Source organism: Myxocyprinus asiaticus, chromosome 4, assembly GCF_019703515.2.
Source record: "Myxocyprinus asiaticus isolate MX2 ecotype Aquarium Trade chromosome 4, UBuf_Myxa_2, whole genome shotgun sequence".
NCBI lineage: Eukaryota > Metazoa > Chordata > Actinopteri > Cypriniformes > Catostomidae > Myxocyprinus > Myxocyprinus asiaticus.
The window spans coordinates 7,328,588-7,349,272 of record NC_059347.1 but is presented as its reverse complement, the minus strand read 5'-3'; the positions used below and the strand labels follow the sequence as shown (position 1 = coordinate 7,349,272).

The following is a 20,685-nucleotide window of genomic DNA, read 5'->3' as shown; positions in this document are numbered from 1 at the left end:
GTCGACATTTAAGCATAATGCAACTAAAAAGGATATAGCAAACCGGAAAGGTGAAGATTCAAATATACAGTATATATAGTATTCGTATATATATATATGACTTCACACACTTTAGTATGTCAGTGTATATTTTATTTCATATTTCGCTTTTCATCATTTTAATCACATTTTAGCTTTTTAAAAATGTACAAATTTCACATCAATTTATATGTCATGAAATTACATTTATAATAATGATACAAGCTGATCTCACTGTTTAAAATTTCATACACATTTATAACAAAATATTCACAAGGTATTAAAAATATTCAAGGTATTGAAATAGAATTCCACATGTAATATTTAAGTGCTACTTTATCAAATTTACTATGTAAAAAAAAAAAAAAAAAAGTTTATGGGGCAGGACTTTGCACAGATTTTTTACAAACCCATGCATAGATGCTGCAAAAGCCTATCTGTTAGATTCTTCAGTATTTACAGTGTTTCTTGAAGTTCATATATTCCATAATGTATGATCACCCCTTTAATATTTACACGTTTATTACACGTATTTTTTAATATTTTATTTATATGTATAATTTGTACGACTTACAAAGTATTTACATTGATATGAGCACTAAAATTTATCTTTAAGGGTGGTTTCACATATAATACGTTTTAAGTGAACAAAACCCAGTTCGGTTAAAGTGAACCTGAAAGGGAACTAGCCACAAATAACCTCGGTGCTTTTGGTGTTCACAATGTAAGTGGACTTAAAAGAGGTCCCAGTATCTTTTTTGGTCCTCTTCACATTAATGTGGTCTCGGACCCCTTGTTGTTCACACCACAGCACCTTAAGAACTCAGACCCCATTGCAGCAGGCTGTCACGATTATAAAATTTGGCTGGCAATAATTTTTCATAAATAATTGTGGTTATTATGATAAGCAATTGACATACAAATAGTCATACTTCTTAAGGTGTATGTATGCTTATTACAGTTAGGCCTACACCTTAAGTAGTAATTTATTGATATTTAACTTGAAATCATTTAATAAAATGGGACTATATGATTACATTTAAGGCTTTAAAAAATATTGAATTTTTCATTAAAAATTATTGCACAGGGATAGAATTACATAAAAGTAATATTTTATATGTTAAATAATTTATGAAACCCAGACAACACCGGCAATGATATTACATTATGCAATATTAATAATGTATACTGTATTTCTGTCCTAAATTCTTCACACTCTCACGTTATGTTAAAGCTCTTCAATAAAACCTTCAAGCCCTTATTTTGCATGAAGGAAAACATTTGTAATTCTGTGTGCATTTGAAAATATGTTTCTTTATCTATAATCTCGAGAGTAATGGAGCAAGCAAGTGTCTACTCCTGCGTGTCATTTACATTGTGTGTATGAGCCAAGAACATTTGCCATTGTGCAAAAAAAATTAAATTATTAAAGTGAAACTATACAAAACCTCACTTGTATTTTCGTGGGTGTTTGGCGCGAACCTCCATAGATGGTATGCCCATCAGAGCAGTTCATCTTAACGCTTTGCTCTGAATACGGCCGGTCCGTTCATTTGGTGCTCAAATAATACAGCAAGAATGGAATATGAGACACAAAAACACATCATGGTAATCATGGTATATCTATATTCGCTTAAAATTCCCATATGTGGACAGTAAATTGTGACTGGACTATGAAGTATGTAATGCAGCTATGTTTTGCTAGTCACGAGGTACTTGAATCATAAAATGCAAAGCAGATTGGTACCTCTTTGCTTTCACATCGCACAAATCAATCGAACCACAAAAAGACCCACAAACGAACCATTCTTCGACCACCTCCTGAGGTGGATCTGACCACTTGGGTTGTTCACATATACACTTTATACCGCTATGAGAGTGCTTGGAGTGCTCAAACGAACTAGGTGTGAAAATGCCCTTTGTTTTCAGAGAACCGGCAGTTCATCGAGCAAGTATTTATAGTTGAATGAGCACAGCACACATTAATGAGAGAAGTTTGGCGGATGTTTTTCCTCATCCTTTCTGTGTGTGATTAGAATTCTTGTTTCTTTTGACTTTTTGAACAACAATCGACTGTAAACAATAAAGGATATTAAAAGAGACATGAAATTAAAACGGAATGGTTGGATCTCGTCTTTGGACACAATACACGGTAGTAGTCAAACAGAACTTTACTCACATAATGTGTATTGACTTGCGTATACTAATATTAATTGTACATGTTCTCAAATTCAAGTCTACGTGCTCTCGAGTTTTGCAACACCATTTACCTTCCAATAGACGTCAAACTTTACTGGTCTGTAGAGTCTGTAAAACGGAGAACGTTGTGAAAACGTGGAAAAGTTGAAGTCGTTAAATGCAATGTAATTGTAACTATAGAATATCACAGCTCAATTATAGTGATGGTGACAGCGCAACCTACAACACTTCAGGACCCACTGCAGCCAAATAAGGCAAATTTCCTTCAGAGGGCGCTCTCATGAGAGACAGCATGCAGTGAAAGGGCCTCTGTGCTAAAAGTCTTCTTCACCACTACGCAATTCGATCACTCATGAGTAAAATCTGAATGTTTACTAGCCAAGTGGCTAGTAAGTCATTTTTAGTCACATAGTGTGAAATTTAGTCGCATATGCAAGTGATTTACAGGTCTTCAACTGTGCAATTGTGCGGGGCCTTCATTGACATTGTGCACTTTATAATGCAATTTACATTCTCAATTGGATACAGATCAGGACTGTTGGCAGGCCAATCTATCACCTGCATCCTCTGCTTACGCAGCCATGCACTTGTAATCCAGGCAGTATGTGGTTTTGCGTTGTCCTGATGTGTGTGGCACATTATGAATCGCAAAAGACGGCAACAAAGGCCCCGTACAATTGCACAGATGAAGACCTGAATAATGGATTGATGGGGAAAATTCAGCTTGCTAAAATGTAATTTGTGTCTTCAGTGCCCAACACTTAAGTGTTATTAGAAGAAATGGTGAAGTTACACAGTGGTAAAAACTCGACTGTCCACACTTTTTTTGGAGCGTGTTGAAAATCTGATTTGAAATGAATGTATTTAAAAAAAAAAAAAAAAATTTACAAGGTAAAGCATAAAAAGATTTGATGGGCTACAACAGCAGAAGACCACGTTAGGTTCCACTTCTGTCAGCCAAGAACAGAAAGCTGAGGCTACAGTGGGCCTACCATTTGTGTACCGCAGCAGAAATCCAGATTTGTCAGACCAGGCGATGTTTTTCCAATCATCTACTGTCCAGTTTTGGTGAGCTTGTGCCCACTGCAGCCTCAGTTTCCTGTTCTTAGCTGACAGTAGTGGTACCCGGAGGGGTCTTCTGCTGCTGAAGCCCATCCACCTCAATGTTCAACATGCTGTACATTCAGAAATGCTTTTCTGCATAGCACTGTTGTAACGTGTGGTTATTTGGGTTACTGTCACCTTCCTGTCAGCTTGGACCAGTCTGGCCATTCTCCTCTGACCTCTATCATTAACAAGCCATTTTTGCCCACAGAACTACTGCTTGCTGGATGTTTTTTGTTTTTCACACCATTATCTTTACACAATCTTGCTGTATGTCCATATATAAGCACGTCTGTGATTACCTGCAGCACAAGACCTATACACTGATCAGCCACAACACTAAAACCACCTGCCTATTATTCTGTAGGTCCCCATCGTGCCACCAAAATAGGGCCAACCCGCATCTCAGAATAGCATTCTGAGATTATATTCTTCTCACCACAATTGTACAGAGCAGTTATCGGAGTTACCGTAGACTTTGTCAGTTCAAACCAGTCTGACCATTCTCTGTTGACTGTTGTGCGTGAAGATCCCAGGAGATCAGCAGTTACAGAAATACTCAAACAAGCCCATCTGGCACCAACATGCCACGCTCCAAATCACTGAGATCACATTTTTCCCCATTCTGATGGTTGATGTGAACATTAAATGAAGCTCCTGACCCGTATCTGCATGATTTTATGCACTGCACTGCTGCCACAGGATTGGCTGATTAGACAATCGCATGGATGATTGTTGGTGCCAGACAGGCTGATTTGAGTATTTCTGTAACTGCTGATCTCCTGGGATTTTCACGCACAACAGTCTCTAGAATTTATTCCGAATTGTGCCAAAAACAAAAAACATCCAGTGAGTAACAGTTCTATGGACAGAAATGCCTTGTTGATAAGAGAGGTCAACAGAGAATGGTCAGACTGGTTTGAACTGACAAAGTCAATGGTAACTCCGATAACCGCTCTGTACAATTGTGGTGAGAAGAATATAATCTCAGAATGCTATTCTGAGATGTGGGTTGGCGCTATTTTGGTGGCACGATGGGGACCTACAGAATAATAGGCAGGTGGTTTTAGTGTTGTGGCTGATCAGTGTATAGGTCTTGTGCTGCAGGTAATCACAGACGTGCTTATATATGGACATACAGCAAGATTGCGAGTGTGATTTTTGCCTTTATATAACAGTTTCAATGAATAAGTAAATAAATAAATGAGGAAAAACTCAGGACTGTCCCAAATAAACGCTCTTGTGCATGGAACTACTTTCTCGCCACGGATCAGGATCTGTTCAAAAGATGCGCCCAAGCCTCCGTTACTAATTCGAAAACTTCACTTTAGAACTTGTTACGATGGCTTGGGCTGTTTTTTACAAGTGTGCACGTTAGACGAGCAGGCAGCGCAGCCAACCACAGACACGCCTTTGCTCTCAAAGTCTATTGGACCGATCACAACAGAACGAATGGTTCTTGAGACTCGTTTATCAAAGTTTCAAACTTCATTTAACTTGACACAGCTTTCTAAAAACACAGAGCTTATGACTAGAGACAATGAACACCAATAACGCAATCAAAGTTTGTCACCCCCAAAAGCTTCCATCTGACACTTGTAGTAAGACCATCAATTAAAAACAGCAGAGGGAAGTAGGCCAATAATAGGGTTTCATTTAATTAAATAGAAATGAAAACAAACAATATTTTGTCTTCTAAAGACACTTTTTCTATTGTCTAAATGCTTGTTTGTTGCCACAATATACTGTATGCATATGATGTAATATATTTCAATTTTCTCAATTGTTTTTTAAATATTATATAATTTTACATTGATTTTGGAGCCTTTCTCAATAAATATTCATATGAGAATAATTACGAGTAATTAAATTAATTAATCTGCACATCATTTAATTAATTTGATGTAAAAAATTTGACAGCCCAAACATATATATATATATATATATACTTAGTAAATCTGTATACTTTAGTATAGAGATTTACTTTATTGTGACTATATAGTGACTAATGCTCTGGAGTCTCTATACTTAATAAATTAATACATTTTATGCAGAATGGTGGAAGAACATTTGAATATCTTTGAATTGCAATTCAGAAAATTCCTTGTCCTGTCCATTCAAATTCCAACTCAACGTACTGTGGCTGTTGCCACAGATGTGGCCAGTTTAGATTAAATTCACACTCATGAATTGATAGGGAGCCCAACCCTGTCTCTCTCATTTAAACTCTCTTTCATATGTTAGTCACCTACCATTCCCCTTTCAAAACACTGCACTGTTTGAGTCCTGCATCCGTACTCCTATCGGACAGACATGGAACACACAAAGCACTGTGAAGAAGATGACGACACCCAAGATTGTCACTAAAATGGGTGCAATCATTGAGCCAGTGGTCAAAGAGGACTTCATAAAAGATAAAACCACCACAGCTGTGAATAAAGGACCAGCGATCATGTTGGGAGAAGCCAATAAAAGAGCAAAGGTGGCAGATGGCGACCATCTGAAAAAAATCACGGAAGAGGATCAAAGAGGAGAAAAAGAAACCAACTTTGAATATATTCTGACTTCTGTCAGAATGAGCGAAAACAATTTCTGAATACGTGTAATTAAAGATTTGTATGGAAATTTTTCAAGACACGTTTCTATAATAAAGCAACTTTGCTGAACTTTATTGAATTTGTTTCCAGCTGTTTTATTGTTTGTTTGTTTTTGTACTATATTGGAACTTTTTGACCTTTTTAAAAATAATCTACCTTCAAACACTTTTCAGAATTTCACTAGTTTATTTAATTTCCCTAACAATGTCCAACTGTGGATATACAGTTGAAGTCAGAAGTTTACATACACCTTAACCAAATACATTTAAACTCAGTTTTTCACAATTCCTGACATTTAATCGTAGAAAACATTCCCTGTCGTAGATCAGTTAGGATCACTTCTTTATTTTAAGAATGTGAAATTTCAGAATAGAATAGTAGAGAGAATTATTTATTTCAGCTTTTATTTCTTTCATCACATTCCCAGTGGGTCAGAAGTTTACATACAATTTGTAGCATTGCCTTTAAATTGTTTAACTTGGGTCAAATGTTTTGGGTAGCCTTCCACATGTTGCTGGAATTTTGGCCCTTTCCTCCAGACAGAACTGGTGTAACTGTGTCAGGTTTGTAGGCCTCCTTGCTCGCACACGCTTTTTCAGTTCTGCCCACAAAGTTTCTATCAGATTGAGGTCAGGGCTTGGTGATGGCCACTCTAATACCTTGACTTTGTTGTCCTTAAGCCATTTTGCCACAACTTTGGAGGTATGCTTGGGGTCATTGTCCATTTGGAAGACCCATTTGCGACCGAGCTTTAACTTCATGGCTGATGTCTTGAGATGTAGCTTCAATATATCCACATAATTTTCCTTCCTCCTGATGTCATCTATTTTGTGAAGTGCACCAGTCCCTCCTGCAGCAAAGCACCCCCACAATATGATGCTGCCACCCCCGTGCTTCACGGTTGGGATGGTGATCTTTGGCTTGCAAGTCTCACCCTTTTTTATCCAAACATAACGATGGTCATTATGGCCGAAAAGTTACATTTTTGTTTCATCAGACCAGAGGAAATTTCTCCAAAAAGTAAGATCTTTGTCCCCATGTGCACTTGCAAACTGTAGTCTGGCTTTTTTATGGCAGTTTTGGAGCAGTGGCTTCTTCCTTGCTGAGCAGCCTTTTAGGTTATTTCGATATAGGACACATTTTACTGTAGATATAGATTCTTGTCTACCTGTTTCCTCCAGCATCTTCACAAGGTCCTTTGCTGTTGTTCTGGGATTGATTAGCACTTTTCAACAGAATGCATCTCCTTCCTGAGTGGTATGATGGCTGCGTGGTCCCATGGTGTTTATACTTGCATTCTATTGTGTGTACAGATGAACGTGGTACCTTCAGTCTTTTGTAAATTGCTCCCAAGGATGAGCCAGACTTGTGGAGGTCCACAATTTTTGTTTCTGAGGTCTTGGCTGATTTCTTTTGATTTTCCCATGATGTCGAGCAAAGAGGCACTGAGTTTGAAGGTAGGCCTTAAAATACATCCACAGGTACACCTCCAATTTAGTACACCTCCTATCAGAAGCTAAATGTCTTAAGGCTTGACCATTTTCTAAGCTGCTTAAAGGCACAGTTAACTTAGTGTATGTAAAATTCTGACCTACTGGAATTGTGATAGTAAATTAAAAGTGAAAGTCTGTCTGTCAACAATTGTTGGAAAAATTACTTGTGTCATGCACAAAGTAGATGTCCTAAACGACTTCCCAAAACTATAGTTTGCTAATATGAAATCCGTGGAGTGGTTAAAAAGTGAGTTTTAATGACTTCACCCTATGTGTATGTAAACTTCTGACAACTGTACATGCATCACAGGACAATGATTATTTCTGTCTTGCATTTTGAAACAATACATGTCATTTTCACCATATCTAAAATTATGTATTGTGTTTAACAAATTTGCGTGAAAATGATGAGGTATGAAAAGCATTTGAAATAAAATGGCTCACTCCATAGAATAGCTACAATTGTATGTAGGACCTGTTCTAAATGCATACAAATTGTAATTTAAAACTTTTTGCATAAATTGACAATTACAGCTTGATTAGTAATTACATGCAAAGTAACGCAATAAAATATTTTACTAAAGTGATTTTTACCTTTTTCCTTATACTCTTCTTGATTTTTCCTCATACATTAAATATTTAATTTTATCTCAAGCATGCTCTTTCAAATTCCTTTCACGGCAAGTCAGTCCACTTGGTCGCCATCTTGGAACTGCTCCCAGGCAGCTATTTACTATGGATACAAGCGGCATAAAATTACAGCTCCTGTTTACTTGAATGTGTAAAGACTGAAATCTCCAAAATGGTTGGTCAAGATTATGATCAAAGAACATTTCAATTCAGCAGAAAAATCAGACAATAATGCTATCAAATTGTGCTTTAGCTCACATCACACAAAAAAAACGATAGTTTTTAGGCTGGTCAAGCTAATGCGCATGTACTTTCCCTTGTTGAGTAACAGGTGGTGTCTGTCACTGTGTCTGAATATACATATTTCCTACTATATAGTATGCCAATGGAGTAGTATGTCCAAATCCTCAGTATTCATAAAACAGTAAGCCAGAAATACCTAGATGACCTACCATTTCTGGCGAGATTCTGAAGTGTGGATAAACTGGACACTTCACCATCCCAAAATCCCTCGGGACCTAAGGAGACATCATGTTCAAAATGCTGGATTTAAAAGAACAGCGGTGAACTGTGAGTCAAACAGCCCTTTTCAACTGTAAGTGATATATATACAGTTGTGCTCAAAAGTTTGCATACCCTTGGAGAATTGGTAATATATGTACCATTTTTAAAGAAAACATGAGTGACAGGCAAAACACATTTCTTTTATTTCTTATGGGATTCATATTCAACTGTAGGTTATAACAGAATGGCACAATCATAAAACAAAACATAGCAACAAAGAAAAAAATGAAATGCCTCCAGGTCATGCAAAGTCTTTGGTCGTCTTGCATGAACCACACGTTTGAGATCTCCCCAGATTGGCTCGATGATATTAATGTCAGGAGACTGTGATGGCCACTCCAGAACCTTCACCTTTTTCTGCTGTAACCACTGGAGGGTCAACTTGGCCTTGTGCTTGGGGTCATTGTCATGCTGGAAAGTCCAAGAGCATCCCATGCGCAACTTTCATGTCATCACTCACAGAAATCACATTCTTGATATCAAAAATGAGATTTCAATTAGTAAAAACCCAAATTTTTGATATCTATAATTGAATTTTCACTAGTAACGTTTCACACCGATAGTATGGGATCAAAATCCCGTCAAAAGGATTGTGGTCACGGATCCAAAAATAATAAGCGTGGATTCAAATAATAAGAGTGAATCAAAAAATAAGCGCAAAAATAAAAAGCGCAGATCAAGATAAAAAGTGCAGAAACAAAATTCGCGCAGATCAAAAAATAACAAGTATGAATCAAAAATATATAAAACACATTTAAAATATGCTGCAAAGAAAAAAACAGCAGAAAAATTCAAAGTCATAAGAATTGCAAACAAAATCATGTTTTCCTTGGTTATATTACTGTTATTTATGCTCTCTGACAATTTTGCTCATTTTCATTTTTTTGTATGCTTATGATGTATTTTTTTATTTTTTTGCTTTTGTTTCTAAGTTCTGCGCTTGCTTTTCCAAAACTTGTGAGTAGAGTTTCATGTAAATCAGGGGGCGTTATGCGTCCCCATTGGTCCACTAGATCTTGATCGACAGCTCCTCCTCTAGCCAATCACAGACAGGGTGAGCACCCCTTGCTGGCCTCCCTAATACCACTTCCAGCAGCAAACTCAGTTTTCCCCAGGAGGTCTCCCATCCAGGTACTAGCCAGGCTCAACCCTGCTTAGCTTTAGTGGGCATATAGGCAAGAGCTGCAGGGTGATATGGCTGCTTTAGATATAATAATTACAGTCCAAATTATTGATATCTGAATTTAATTTCCAGATATCAGAAATACCAAATGTAACATGTTCAAATTAATTTACTAATATCAAAAATGACCATTTTCACTAGTTGTAATTCAATTGTTGATATCAAGAATGAACATTTTACTAGTAACAATGTTATTATTGATATCAGGAAAGGGAGCTCTAGTAACAGTTATTGCCTTGATATCAAAAATAGCCTTTGCAACTAGTGAAAATAGAATGTCTGTGTGATTTTATGAAATGTGATTTTAACTTGTAAAAATACTATTATCGATATCTAGAAATACAATATTAACAGGTAAGAATAGCTATGGTAATGAGTTTATGAATATTAATGAGACCTGGTTTTCCCATGAATCCCCTTTTGGCGCCATTAGTAGCAGGTTAAAAAATGGAGGGAGACAAGAATCACGTGATGCCATTCAAGGAGCGGATGTGTAAACGACGAGCTCTGCGCACTTTGCTAGTTTTTAATGATTTTTATGTCATAAACCGGTGAGACTCGATACACACTGCTACATATCTGTTCTATGAAGTCAATATGGCAAAGAATTAAAAATCCTCAGGCTCTGGAGATATTAAAAGACACTTACGTGCTCAAGCTGGTGGCTCGGATGGGCCCGCAGACCAGAGGCTCGGTTTGGATGGTGCGGCGGGAGAAATTCAACAGCAACTGACGAAAGTCGTTGCGGACTTAGAGGATCTTGCTGTAATACGTCGATCAATTACTGCGATGGAAACTAAATTCTCTGAATTGGTTACAAGAATCGGGGACGTCGAGAGATGGATCGATTATCTGGCGTCATCGGAGAGGGAATTATCTGCTAATCCGCTTGCGACCAAAGTAAATTTGCAACGCGTTTTGGAAAAACTGGAGGATTTGGAGAATCGTAGCCGGCGAAATAATGTCCGAATTTTTGGAATCCCTGAGCATGAAGAAGGCCGAGATATGGTGAAATTCCTAGACGAGCTCTTCCCGAGTCTGCTCGACATAACAGGCCATAAGCTGGAAATCGAGTGAGCTCACAGGGTTCCGGCTCGCAGATCGGCTGAGGGAGAAAGGCCCCGATCAATTCTGGCCAAATTTCTGAGATCATCCGATAAAGATCTCGTGTTGCACGAGGTGAGGAGCAAAGTAAAGCTTTCTTGGAAGAATCACAGCATTTTCTTGTTCCCAGATTTTGCAAATTCAATGAGAGAAACACGATCGATTCAAGGAATGCAAGAAACTCTTACATCAACGGAAGATCGCTTTTGCTCTGAAGTTTCCGGACAAATTGAGAATAGATACTAAGCATGGCTGCAAAATATTTACATGCCCACAACAAGCGATGTCTTTCGTAGAGACAGTGGGGTGAGTAAACCATTTGGTGACTTTCATGTGGCCCCCAAGTGAGCTGTCTCGCTGAACATACACTTGACCGTCCGAGGATCTGGGTGCCTTTTTTTGTTTTTATTTTTGCTGGTTCTGCCTAGCGGCTGGAGTTTGTTTTGTGGAATAACACTCCTTCAGGACAGTTGTGGATGAAACTGTTCGTTCTTTATGCTTATGCCTCCCATTGGCTGGAGTTTGTTTCGTGGAGTATTTTTTGCAGGACATTGGAAGGATTACGTCATCTGCTGCACTCATGAACAGCCGGCTCACTGAACATTCATTTGTCTGTCCGAGGAAACTGAATGGTTTATTTTTATTTTATTTATTTATTTATTTTTATGTGCTGGTTCTGCTAGCAGCTGGAATTTGTTTTGTCGAGGAACACACCTTCAAGACAGTTTTGTGAATGAATCTACATGTTCTTTGTGCCTGTTGGCTGGAGTTTGTTTTATAGATTACCTTCTGTTATGTAATTCTGTCTCACAAAATTTGTACAGAAGCACCGGATTTGAGCAATCCGATGGCAAAGATGTCGCGTGGGCTTTCGTAGGCGTACATGGACTGTTTGAGTTTAGAGTGATGGACGCTGGTTGGCGCTGTCGTGTGCGGGGTTAATGCACACATTTTGCTTTTTTCCGGTTTTTTTTTTTTTTTTTTTTTTTTCTCTCGGGGAAGTTCGGGGTTTGATTGTTGCACTAATGGGGAATGTGGTCTTTATAATTTTATTTTTGACACAAATTTTTTCTAATATGTCAATGTCAAATGTTAATTTGAGTGGATTAGCGCACTCCACGTGGAATGTGAATGGGTTGGGGCACCCCATAAAAAGAAGGAAGGTTATTTCTTAAACGTAAGAAATACGATATAGTTTCTTCAGAAAACACATCTTTCCCTGCAAGAAGCTGAACATTTTGGGAAGAAATGGGGTTAACATGTTTTCTTTAGTGCTGGCTCAAGTAAGAGCAGGGGAGTCATTACTCTGTAAACATCTACAATTCAAATGTCTCAAACAGATTAAAGATAAATTAGGAAGAGTCATTATTGTTTTAGCTAAAATACAGGGGCAAAGTTTTATTTTGGCTAATATATATGCACCTAACTTTGATCAGGGCTTTTTTATAGAGCTTGAATGGATATTGCAATCCGCTGGAACCCCTCATTATATAATATTGGGAGGAGACTTTAATCTTTTGATGGACTCAGTCCTTGATCATAGTGAAGCAAAAGTGTGCAAGCCCCCTAAAGCAACAGTGACACTTCATAAGATCTGTAAAAATCTTGGACTTACAGATATTTGGAGACTTTTGAACCCATCTGGGAGGGACTATATATTTTTTTTTCATCAGTCCATAAGATTTACTCTAGAATAGATTGTTTTGAAAATATCAAAGTCCCTCATTTCATCTGTTGTTGATTGCTCAATTGGAAACATTTTAGTCTCAGATCACGCGCTGGTGTGTTAAGAGGTGTTGCCACATATGGAGAAAAGGAAATCATATAGCTGGTGCTTTAATGTATCCCTTTTGCAAAATCCTGAATTCCAACAAATGTTAAAGGCTGAAATCATTGTCTATATGGAGACCATCTGGTCCTCAGTATCCTCTGTGGGTGTGGCATGGGAGGCACTTGAGGTTTTTAGGGTCCAGATCGTACAGTATGCCTCATTCACCAAAAAATCCAAAGCACAAGAACTTGTGGAATTGGAAGGTAATATCAAAAGTGCCGAAGCAGAGCTGTAGCACTGAATGTCGTCTAATGGCCTCAGATAATTGACCCTGTTGAAATACAGATATAATACTATTTTGTTGCGGAAGGTGGAGTTTTGGCTATTCAGGGCAAGACAGTCATACTTTGAGTCAGGGGACAAAGCAGGGAAGCTTTTGGCTAGATATATAAAACAGAGAGTCTTTTTCTACCATTCCCTCAGTGAAATCTGCTGGTGGTGAAATATTTACCTTAGCCATTGATATTAATAATGCTTTTGAAGAATTCTATCTTGATCTCCATAGTTCCACGTGTTCATTTACTGATGAGGATATTAGAAACTTTGTGGAACCATTAGAACTTCCTAAACTGATGACTGAGCAAAAAAAATCTCTTGATTCTGAGATAACCTTGGAGGAGCTTGGCAAAGTAATTAAGGCCTTCCCTGCAGGTAAGGCTCTGGGGCCAGACGGCTTTGCCGCTGAGTTTTTTAGATCTTATGCTACAGAACTGGCTCTACTTTTGCTAGAAGTTTATACGGAATCATTAAAGAATGGATAGCTTCCGCCAACTATGACACAAGTCTGGATCAGTCTGATTCTTAAAAAGGACAAAGATTCAAGCGAGTGTAAGAGTTACCATCCGATTGCCCTGATCCAGCTAGACGTTAAAATATTGTCAAGAATTTTGGCTAACCGACTTAAGTTATGACATCTCTAATACATATAGATCAGGTGGGGTTTTTCGGGGCCGTAACTCTTCTGATAACATTAGGCATTTCATTAATGTCATGTGGGCACTGGTGAACAATCAGACTCCGGTAGCTGCCATCTCACTTGACACCGTGAAAAGGCGTTTGATATGGTAGAATGGGATTATCTTTTTACGATTTTGGAAATATATGGGTTCGGGAATACTTTTATTGGATGGATTAAGTGACTTTATTGACACCCGGTAGCGGCGGTTCAAACGAATGGATTCATTTCAGATTATTTTTTGCCCTCTTTCCCTCTTATTGTTCTATCTTGCCCTGGAACCATTAGCAGCCGTGATAAGAAAGGAGGATGATTTTCCAGGGGTGGTGGCGGGAGGTCTGGCGCATAAGCTTTTGCTTTACGCAGATATTTTATTATTTGTCTCCAACCCTACTAGATCTATGCCTTGCCTCCACAGAATTATTAATACCTTTCCTAAGTTCTTAGGATACAGAGTGAATTGGTCTAAATCCAAAGCTTTGGCTTTGACAGAGTACTGACCGGTAACGGCTTTTCAGCTGGGTGCCTTTAAGTGGCCCAAACAGGGCATTAAGTATTCGGGTATTTTATTCCCAGCAAATTTGTGTGATTTAGTTAGTTAATTTTGACCCCTTAATAAAAAGGTTTTCAAGCGATGTGGGCAGTGGGCTTAATTACATTAACCATCCCAGTCATAGATAAATGTTATTAAATGAGAGAGCCCCTCCCTGGTTTTGTATTGAACAGGAAATCCTTGCCCCTGTTTTGCCATTGCAGAGCCTTTCTATCAAACTAACCGGAGAAGTTACACCGTTATCTCACATTTGCAAGCGGTATGGACAAAAGTGTCCAGAGTGTTTAATTTGGACATTTAAATAAATGTTGCTTCAAGCATATGGTTTCGAAAATGTATATTCTCTCATCATTTACTCACCCTCATGCCATCCCTTATGTATGTGTCTTTATTTCTTCTGCAGAACACAAATTAAGATTTTTAGAAGAATAGGTCCATACAATGCGAGGAAATATGCCAAAATTTTGACGCTCCAAAAAGTACATAAAGGCATCATAAAAGTAATCTATACGACTCCAGTGTTTTAATCAATATCTTCAGAAGTGATATGATAGGTGTGGGTGAGAAACAGATCAATATTTAAGTCCTTAAAATTCTTCTCCCTGCCCAGTAGGGGGTGATGGGTATGAAGAATGTGAGTCACTAAAAACACAAGAATAAGAATGTAAAAGTGATCTGTTAAGATTCCTGCTGGGGATTTCCCACTCGAGCTGACTTGAGATGAAACCCTTAGGCACGCCTTTGACCAAGTGAGAGTGATTGATGGTCAACGTCTTCAGCCAGACATTGCACTTGATTCCGAAAGAAATCCTCACTGATCAAAGCACTACTTTCATGTCATGTACACTACGCGAGCTGTACAAATTATTGGGAATTAAATTGATTCAGACAGTTGTGTACCATCCACAAACGGACAGCTTGGTCAAACAGTTTAATAAAACCCTGAAAAACATGATTCGTAAGTTCGTGCACGATGATACTCGTAATTGGGATAAGTGGCTTGAACCCCTGTTGTTTGCAGTACAAGAGGTCCCGCAAGCCTCCACCGGGTTCATTTGAATAATTGTATGGGCGTAAGCCTCACAGGGTCTTAGATGTCATGAGGGAAAATTGGGAGGAGAGAACTTCAAACAGCAAAAATTAAATTCAACACGTTCTTTTTTTCTGATTAACATTTTTTATTGATTATATAGATAACAAAGAAAAGCAAAACATATATATACAGAATCAATGTTTAACCCCACTATTACCCCTCCCAATCCACAACCCCACCCTGACCCTTAACAACATCCCTGTGGTCACAAATGATTATAGACACACACACACACACACAAAAAAAAAAATAATCACACAGATTTAAAACTAAACTTCTCTCTCCACTGCCCCTCCCTGAGAGCCCTCCAAAAACGCCAAATAGCTGCCCCATTTCCCAACCCAGACTTCTACATGATGTTTCCTCATAAGCCACAACCCTCCCCATCTCCGTGCACCATTCTTGAAATGAGGGTGCTTCAGCCGACTTCCATCCCCTTAAAACAGCTTGTCTGCCAATCATGACACTGGTTAGAACCCAATTATTTATGTGTTTATCTCCTATATTGATGACTGCCCCATCTCTTAAAATACAGAGTCTGGGGCAAATTGAAATTTGAGTGCCCAATACATCACACATAAAACTCTGAACTTTCAACCAAAATTCTTGGATCTTAACACACCACCAAAAAATATGGGTTGTGTCTCCATCTTCTGATTGATATCGCCAGCAGGTGGGTGTGTCTTTAAGACCAAGCCTATACAATCTAGAGGGGGTCCAATAGAATCGATATAAAATCTTAAATTGCATAAGGTGAACCCTTGCAGCTTTAGATGCAGACTTGACGTTTTTTTAGAATCCTAGCCCACACTCCCTCCTCCAATACCAAGTTTAAATCTTTCTCCCATAATCTCTTGATAGAAGTTAAAACTCCATGCCCCCAGACCCAGAGGGAATAAAACATTAATGCCTCATGACCTTTTCCAAAAGCAGTAATCACCACTCCCAGAGTACCTGCCGCTTTAGGGGGATGTATTCTACTCCCAAAAATAGTACAGATCAGGTGGCACAGCTGTAAATACCTAAAGAACTGAGATCTGGGAATCCCAAAATGTTGAAACAAATTTTCAAAAGATCTCAACACTCCACTCTCATATAGGTCACCGAGTGTATTAACCTCCCACACAATCCACTCTGACCAGCAGAAAGGGAACTTATTAATACATAATTTGGGGTTCAGCCATATGCTCCAGGCAACATTTAAATAAATGTCCAAATTAAACACTCTGGACAGTTTTTTTCCCTCTATACCGAGTGCAAATGCGAGATAACGGGGTGTAACTTAACTTTTCCGATTAGCTTTGCAATGGCAAAATGGGGCAAGAATTCCTGTTCAATACAAAACCAGGGAAGGGCTCTCTCAGGTGGAAGCGACCAATGAGCCAAATGTCTGAGACCGAATGCATAATAATAAAACAAAATCTTGGGTAGGCCTAGCCCACCTTTGTCAATCGGCCTATGCAACTTACTGAAATGTAATCTGGGACGTTTACCATTCCAAATGAAGGACTTCACTTTGCTATCAAATTGCTTGAAATAAGAGAGGAGGACATCTACAGGGAGAGATTGTAGAAGGTAGTTGAATTTTGGAATACAATTCATTTTAATAACATTAACCTTCCCAATCATAGATAAATGTAATGAAGCCCACCTGTCCACATCGCTTGAAAATATTTTTATTAGAGGGTCAAACTGACTCTAACTAAATCACACAAATTTGCTGGGAATAAAATGCCCAAATACTTAATGCCCTGTTTGGGCCACTGGAAGGCGCCTGGCTGAAAAGTCTTTACCGGTCAGTACATTGTCAGAGCCAACGCTTCGGATTTAGACCAATTGACTCTGTATCCTGAGAACTTAGAAAAGGAATTAATAATTCTGTGGAGGAAAGGCATAAATCTAGTAGGGTCAGAAACGAATAATAAAATATCATCTGCATAAAGCAACATTTTATGCGCCACACCTTCCGCCACCACCCCTGGAAAATCATCCTTTTTTCTTATCGCGGCTGCTAATGGTTCCAGGGCAAGACAGAAGAATAAGAGGGAAAGAGGGCAACCCTGCCGAGTGCCCCTATGCAAAGTAAAATAATCTGAAATTAATCCATTTGTTTGTACCACTACTACCGGGTGTCTATAAAGTAACTTAATCCATCCAATAAAAGTATTCCGGAATCCATATATTTCCAATATCTTAATAAGAATCCCATTCTACCATATCAAACGCCTTTTTGGCATCAAGTGAGATGGCAGTGACTGGGGTCTGATCATTCGCCACTGACCACGTGATATTGATGAAACGCCTGATGTTATCAGAAGAGCTGCGGCCCCGAATAAACCCCACCTGATCTATATGTATGAGATGTCATAACTTAATCGGTTAGCCAACATTTTTGACAATATTTTAACGTCTAGCGGGATCAGGGAAATTGGACGGTAAATCATACACTCGCTTGGATCTTTGTCCTTTTTAAGAATCAGACTGATCCGGGCTTGTGTCATTGTTGGCGGAAGCTTTCAATTCTTTAATGATTCCATATAAACTTCTAACAAAAGTAGAGCCAGTTCTGTAGCGTAAGATCTAAAAAAATTCAGCGGCAAAGCCGTCTGGCCCCAGAGCCTTGCCTGTAGGGAAGGCCTTAATTACCTCGCCAAGCTCCTCCAAGTTTATCTCAGAATCAAGAGAATTTTTTTGCTCAGTCGTCAGTTTAGGAAGTTCTAATGGTTCCACAAAGTTTCTAATATCTTCATCAGTAGACGAAGATGTGGAACTATAGAGATCAAGATAGAATTCTTTCAAAGCATTATTAATATCAATAGCTGAGGTAAATATGTCACCACCAGCAGAATTCACTGAGGAAATGGTAGAAAAAGACTCTCTCTGTTTTACATATCTAGCCAAAAGCTTCCCTGCTTTGTCCCCTGACTCAAAGTATGACTATCTTGCCCTGAATAGCCAAAACTCCACCTTCCACAACAAAATAGTATTATATCTGTATTTCAATCAGGTAAATTCTCTGAGGCCATTAGACGACATTTGGCACTTCAGCTCTGCTTCGGCACTTTTGATATTACCTTCCAATTCCACAAGTTCTTGTGCTTTGGATTTTTTGGTGAATGAGGCATACTGTATGATCTGGCCCCTAAGAACTGCCTTAAGTGCCTCCCAAGCCACGCCCACAGAGGATACTGAGAACCATTTGGTCTCCATATAAACATTGATTCCAGCCTTTAGCATTTGTTGGAATTCAGGATTTTGCAAAAGGGATACATTAAAGTGCCAACTATATGATTTCTTTTTCTCCGTATGTGGCAACACCTCTAAACACACCAGGGCGTGATCTGAGACTAAAATGTGAGCAATCAACAACAGATGAAATGTTCAATCAACAACAGATGAAATGAGGCACTTAGATATAAAAAAAAACAAAAAACTTCTAGAGTAAATCTTATGGACTGAAGAAAAAAAATTTATAAATGTTTTTAAATTTATAATTTATTGTTTTTTGAACCAGATGGGTTCAAAAGTCTCCAAATACACTAAATGGCCAAAAGTTTGTGGACACCATATGTGCTTGATGAACAGTTGATTTCAAAACCTTAGGCATCAATTTCCCCCTTTGCTGTAATAACAGCTTCCACTCTTTTGGGAAGGCTTTCCACTGTACTGTATGTAGTAACGTGGCTGCAGAGATTTGCTCTCATTCAGACACAAGGCTATCAGTGAGGTGAGGAACTGATGTTGGTCGATGGGGCCTGACTTATAGTTGCTGTTCAAGTTCACCCCAAAATTGATCAGTGGGGTTCAGGTCTGGGCTTTGTACAGGCCAGTCAATTTCTTCCACACCAGACACAGTAAACAATGGTTTATGGGTAATGGTCTTTATGGACCTCACTTTGTTCACAGGGGCATTGTCATGCTGGAACAGAAAAGGGACACAAGGCTATCAGTTGCCACAGATTTGGAAGCACACAAAGCCCAAGCCATTACATAAAGGAACATTAAGATTTTTCTTTACTGGATTTAATGGAGTAACCAAATTCATTAATTAGAAGGGGGAGTCCAAAAACTTTTAGCCATATAGTGTATCTGTAAGTCCAGGATTTTTACACATCCTGTGAAGTGTCAATGTTGCTCTAGGGGGCTTACACACTTTTGCTTCACTATGATCAAAGACTGAGTCCATCAAAAGATCATCCTCCCAATATTATATTATGAGGGGTGCCAGCGGCTTGCAACATCCCTTCAAGATCTATAAAAAAGCCCTGATCATCATAAATATTAGCCAAAATAAGACTTTGCCCCTGAATTTCTGCTAAAACTATAATGACTTTTCCTAATTTATCTTTAATCTGTTTAAGACATTTTAATTGTAGATGTTTACTTATCAGTGTAATGACTCCTCTGCTTTTACTTGAGCCAGCACTAAAGAAAACCTGTCCACCCCATAGCTTCCTACGGGGAAAGATGCATTTCTTTAAGAAACACTATATCATATTTCTTACGCTTAAGAAGAGAAATAACCTTCCTTCTTTTTATGGGGTGCCCCAACCCATTCACATTTCACGTGGAGAGAGACAATCCACTCATTTGACATATGAGAAAAAAATAGATTGTGTGTCAAAAACAAAATGATAAAGACCACATTCCAACATTAGAGCAACAAACAAACCCCGAACTTCCCCCAGAACCAAAAAAACAGAAAAAAGAAAAACAGATGCATTAACCCCGCGCATGACAGCGCCAACTGGCGTCCATCCCTCTAAACTCAAACAGTTCATGTACGCCTAAGAGAGCCCCCGTGACACTTTTGCCATCGGAATGCTCAAGTCCGGTGTTTCTATACAAATTATGTGAGACAGAAGTACACAACAAAAGATAATCTATAAAACAAACTCCAGCCAATAGGCAGAATAAACACAAAGAACGTGTAGATTCATCCACATAACTGTCCCGAAGGTGTGTTCCTCCACAAAACAAACTCCAGCCACTAGGTGGAACCAGCACAAAAAATAAATAAATAAATAAAGCCGCTCATTTTCCTTGGACAGTCAAACTAATGTTCAGTGAGCCGGCCTATTTGGCTGCTACATGAGTGCAACAAATGACCTAATCACTCCAATGTCTTGCAAGAAATACTCCACAAAACAAACTCCAGCCAGTAGGAGGCATAAGCACAAAGAACGTGCAGATTCATCCAAAACACTGTCCTGAATGAGTGTTATTCCACAAAACAAACTCCAGCCGCTAGGCAGAACCAGCACAAAAAGAAACAAAAAAGGCGCTCAGTTCCTCGAACAGTCAAGTGAATGTTCAGTGAGTCAGGCCCACTCGGCTGCAACGTGAGTACCACAAAATAAC

General features: G+C 38.7%; 1 protein-coding gene across 3 annotated transcripts in view; it reads left to right on the top strand.

Moving 5' to 3' along the window:
* LOC127436371 (putative defense protein 3) overlaps positions 1 to 20,685 on the top strand; it is a 40,409-nt gene that overhangs the window by 8,526 nt on the left and 11,198 nt on the right. Inside the window, exon 5 of one of the 3 annotated variants that reach the window (XR_007896380.1) lies at positions 5,566 to 5,992. The exons of the other annotated variants lie outside the window; for them this stretch is intronic. The gene's annotated coding sequence lies outside the window, so the exon portion shown is untranslated. Of the gene's footprint in view, positions 1 to 5,565; positions 5,993 to 20,685 lie in introns of those variants that run through there. 3 annotated transcript variants of the gene reach the window in all.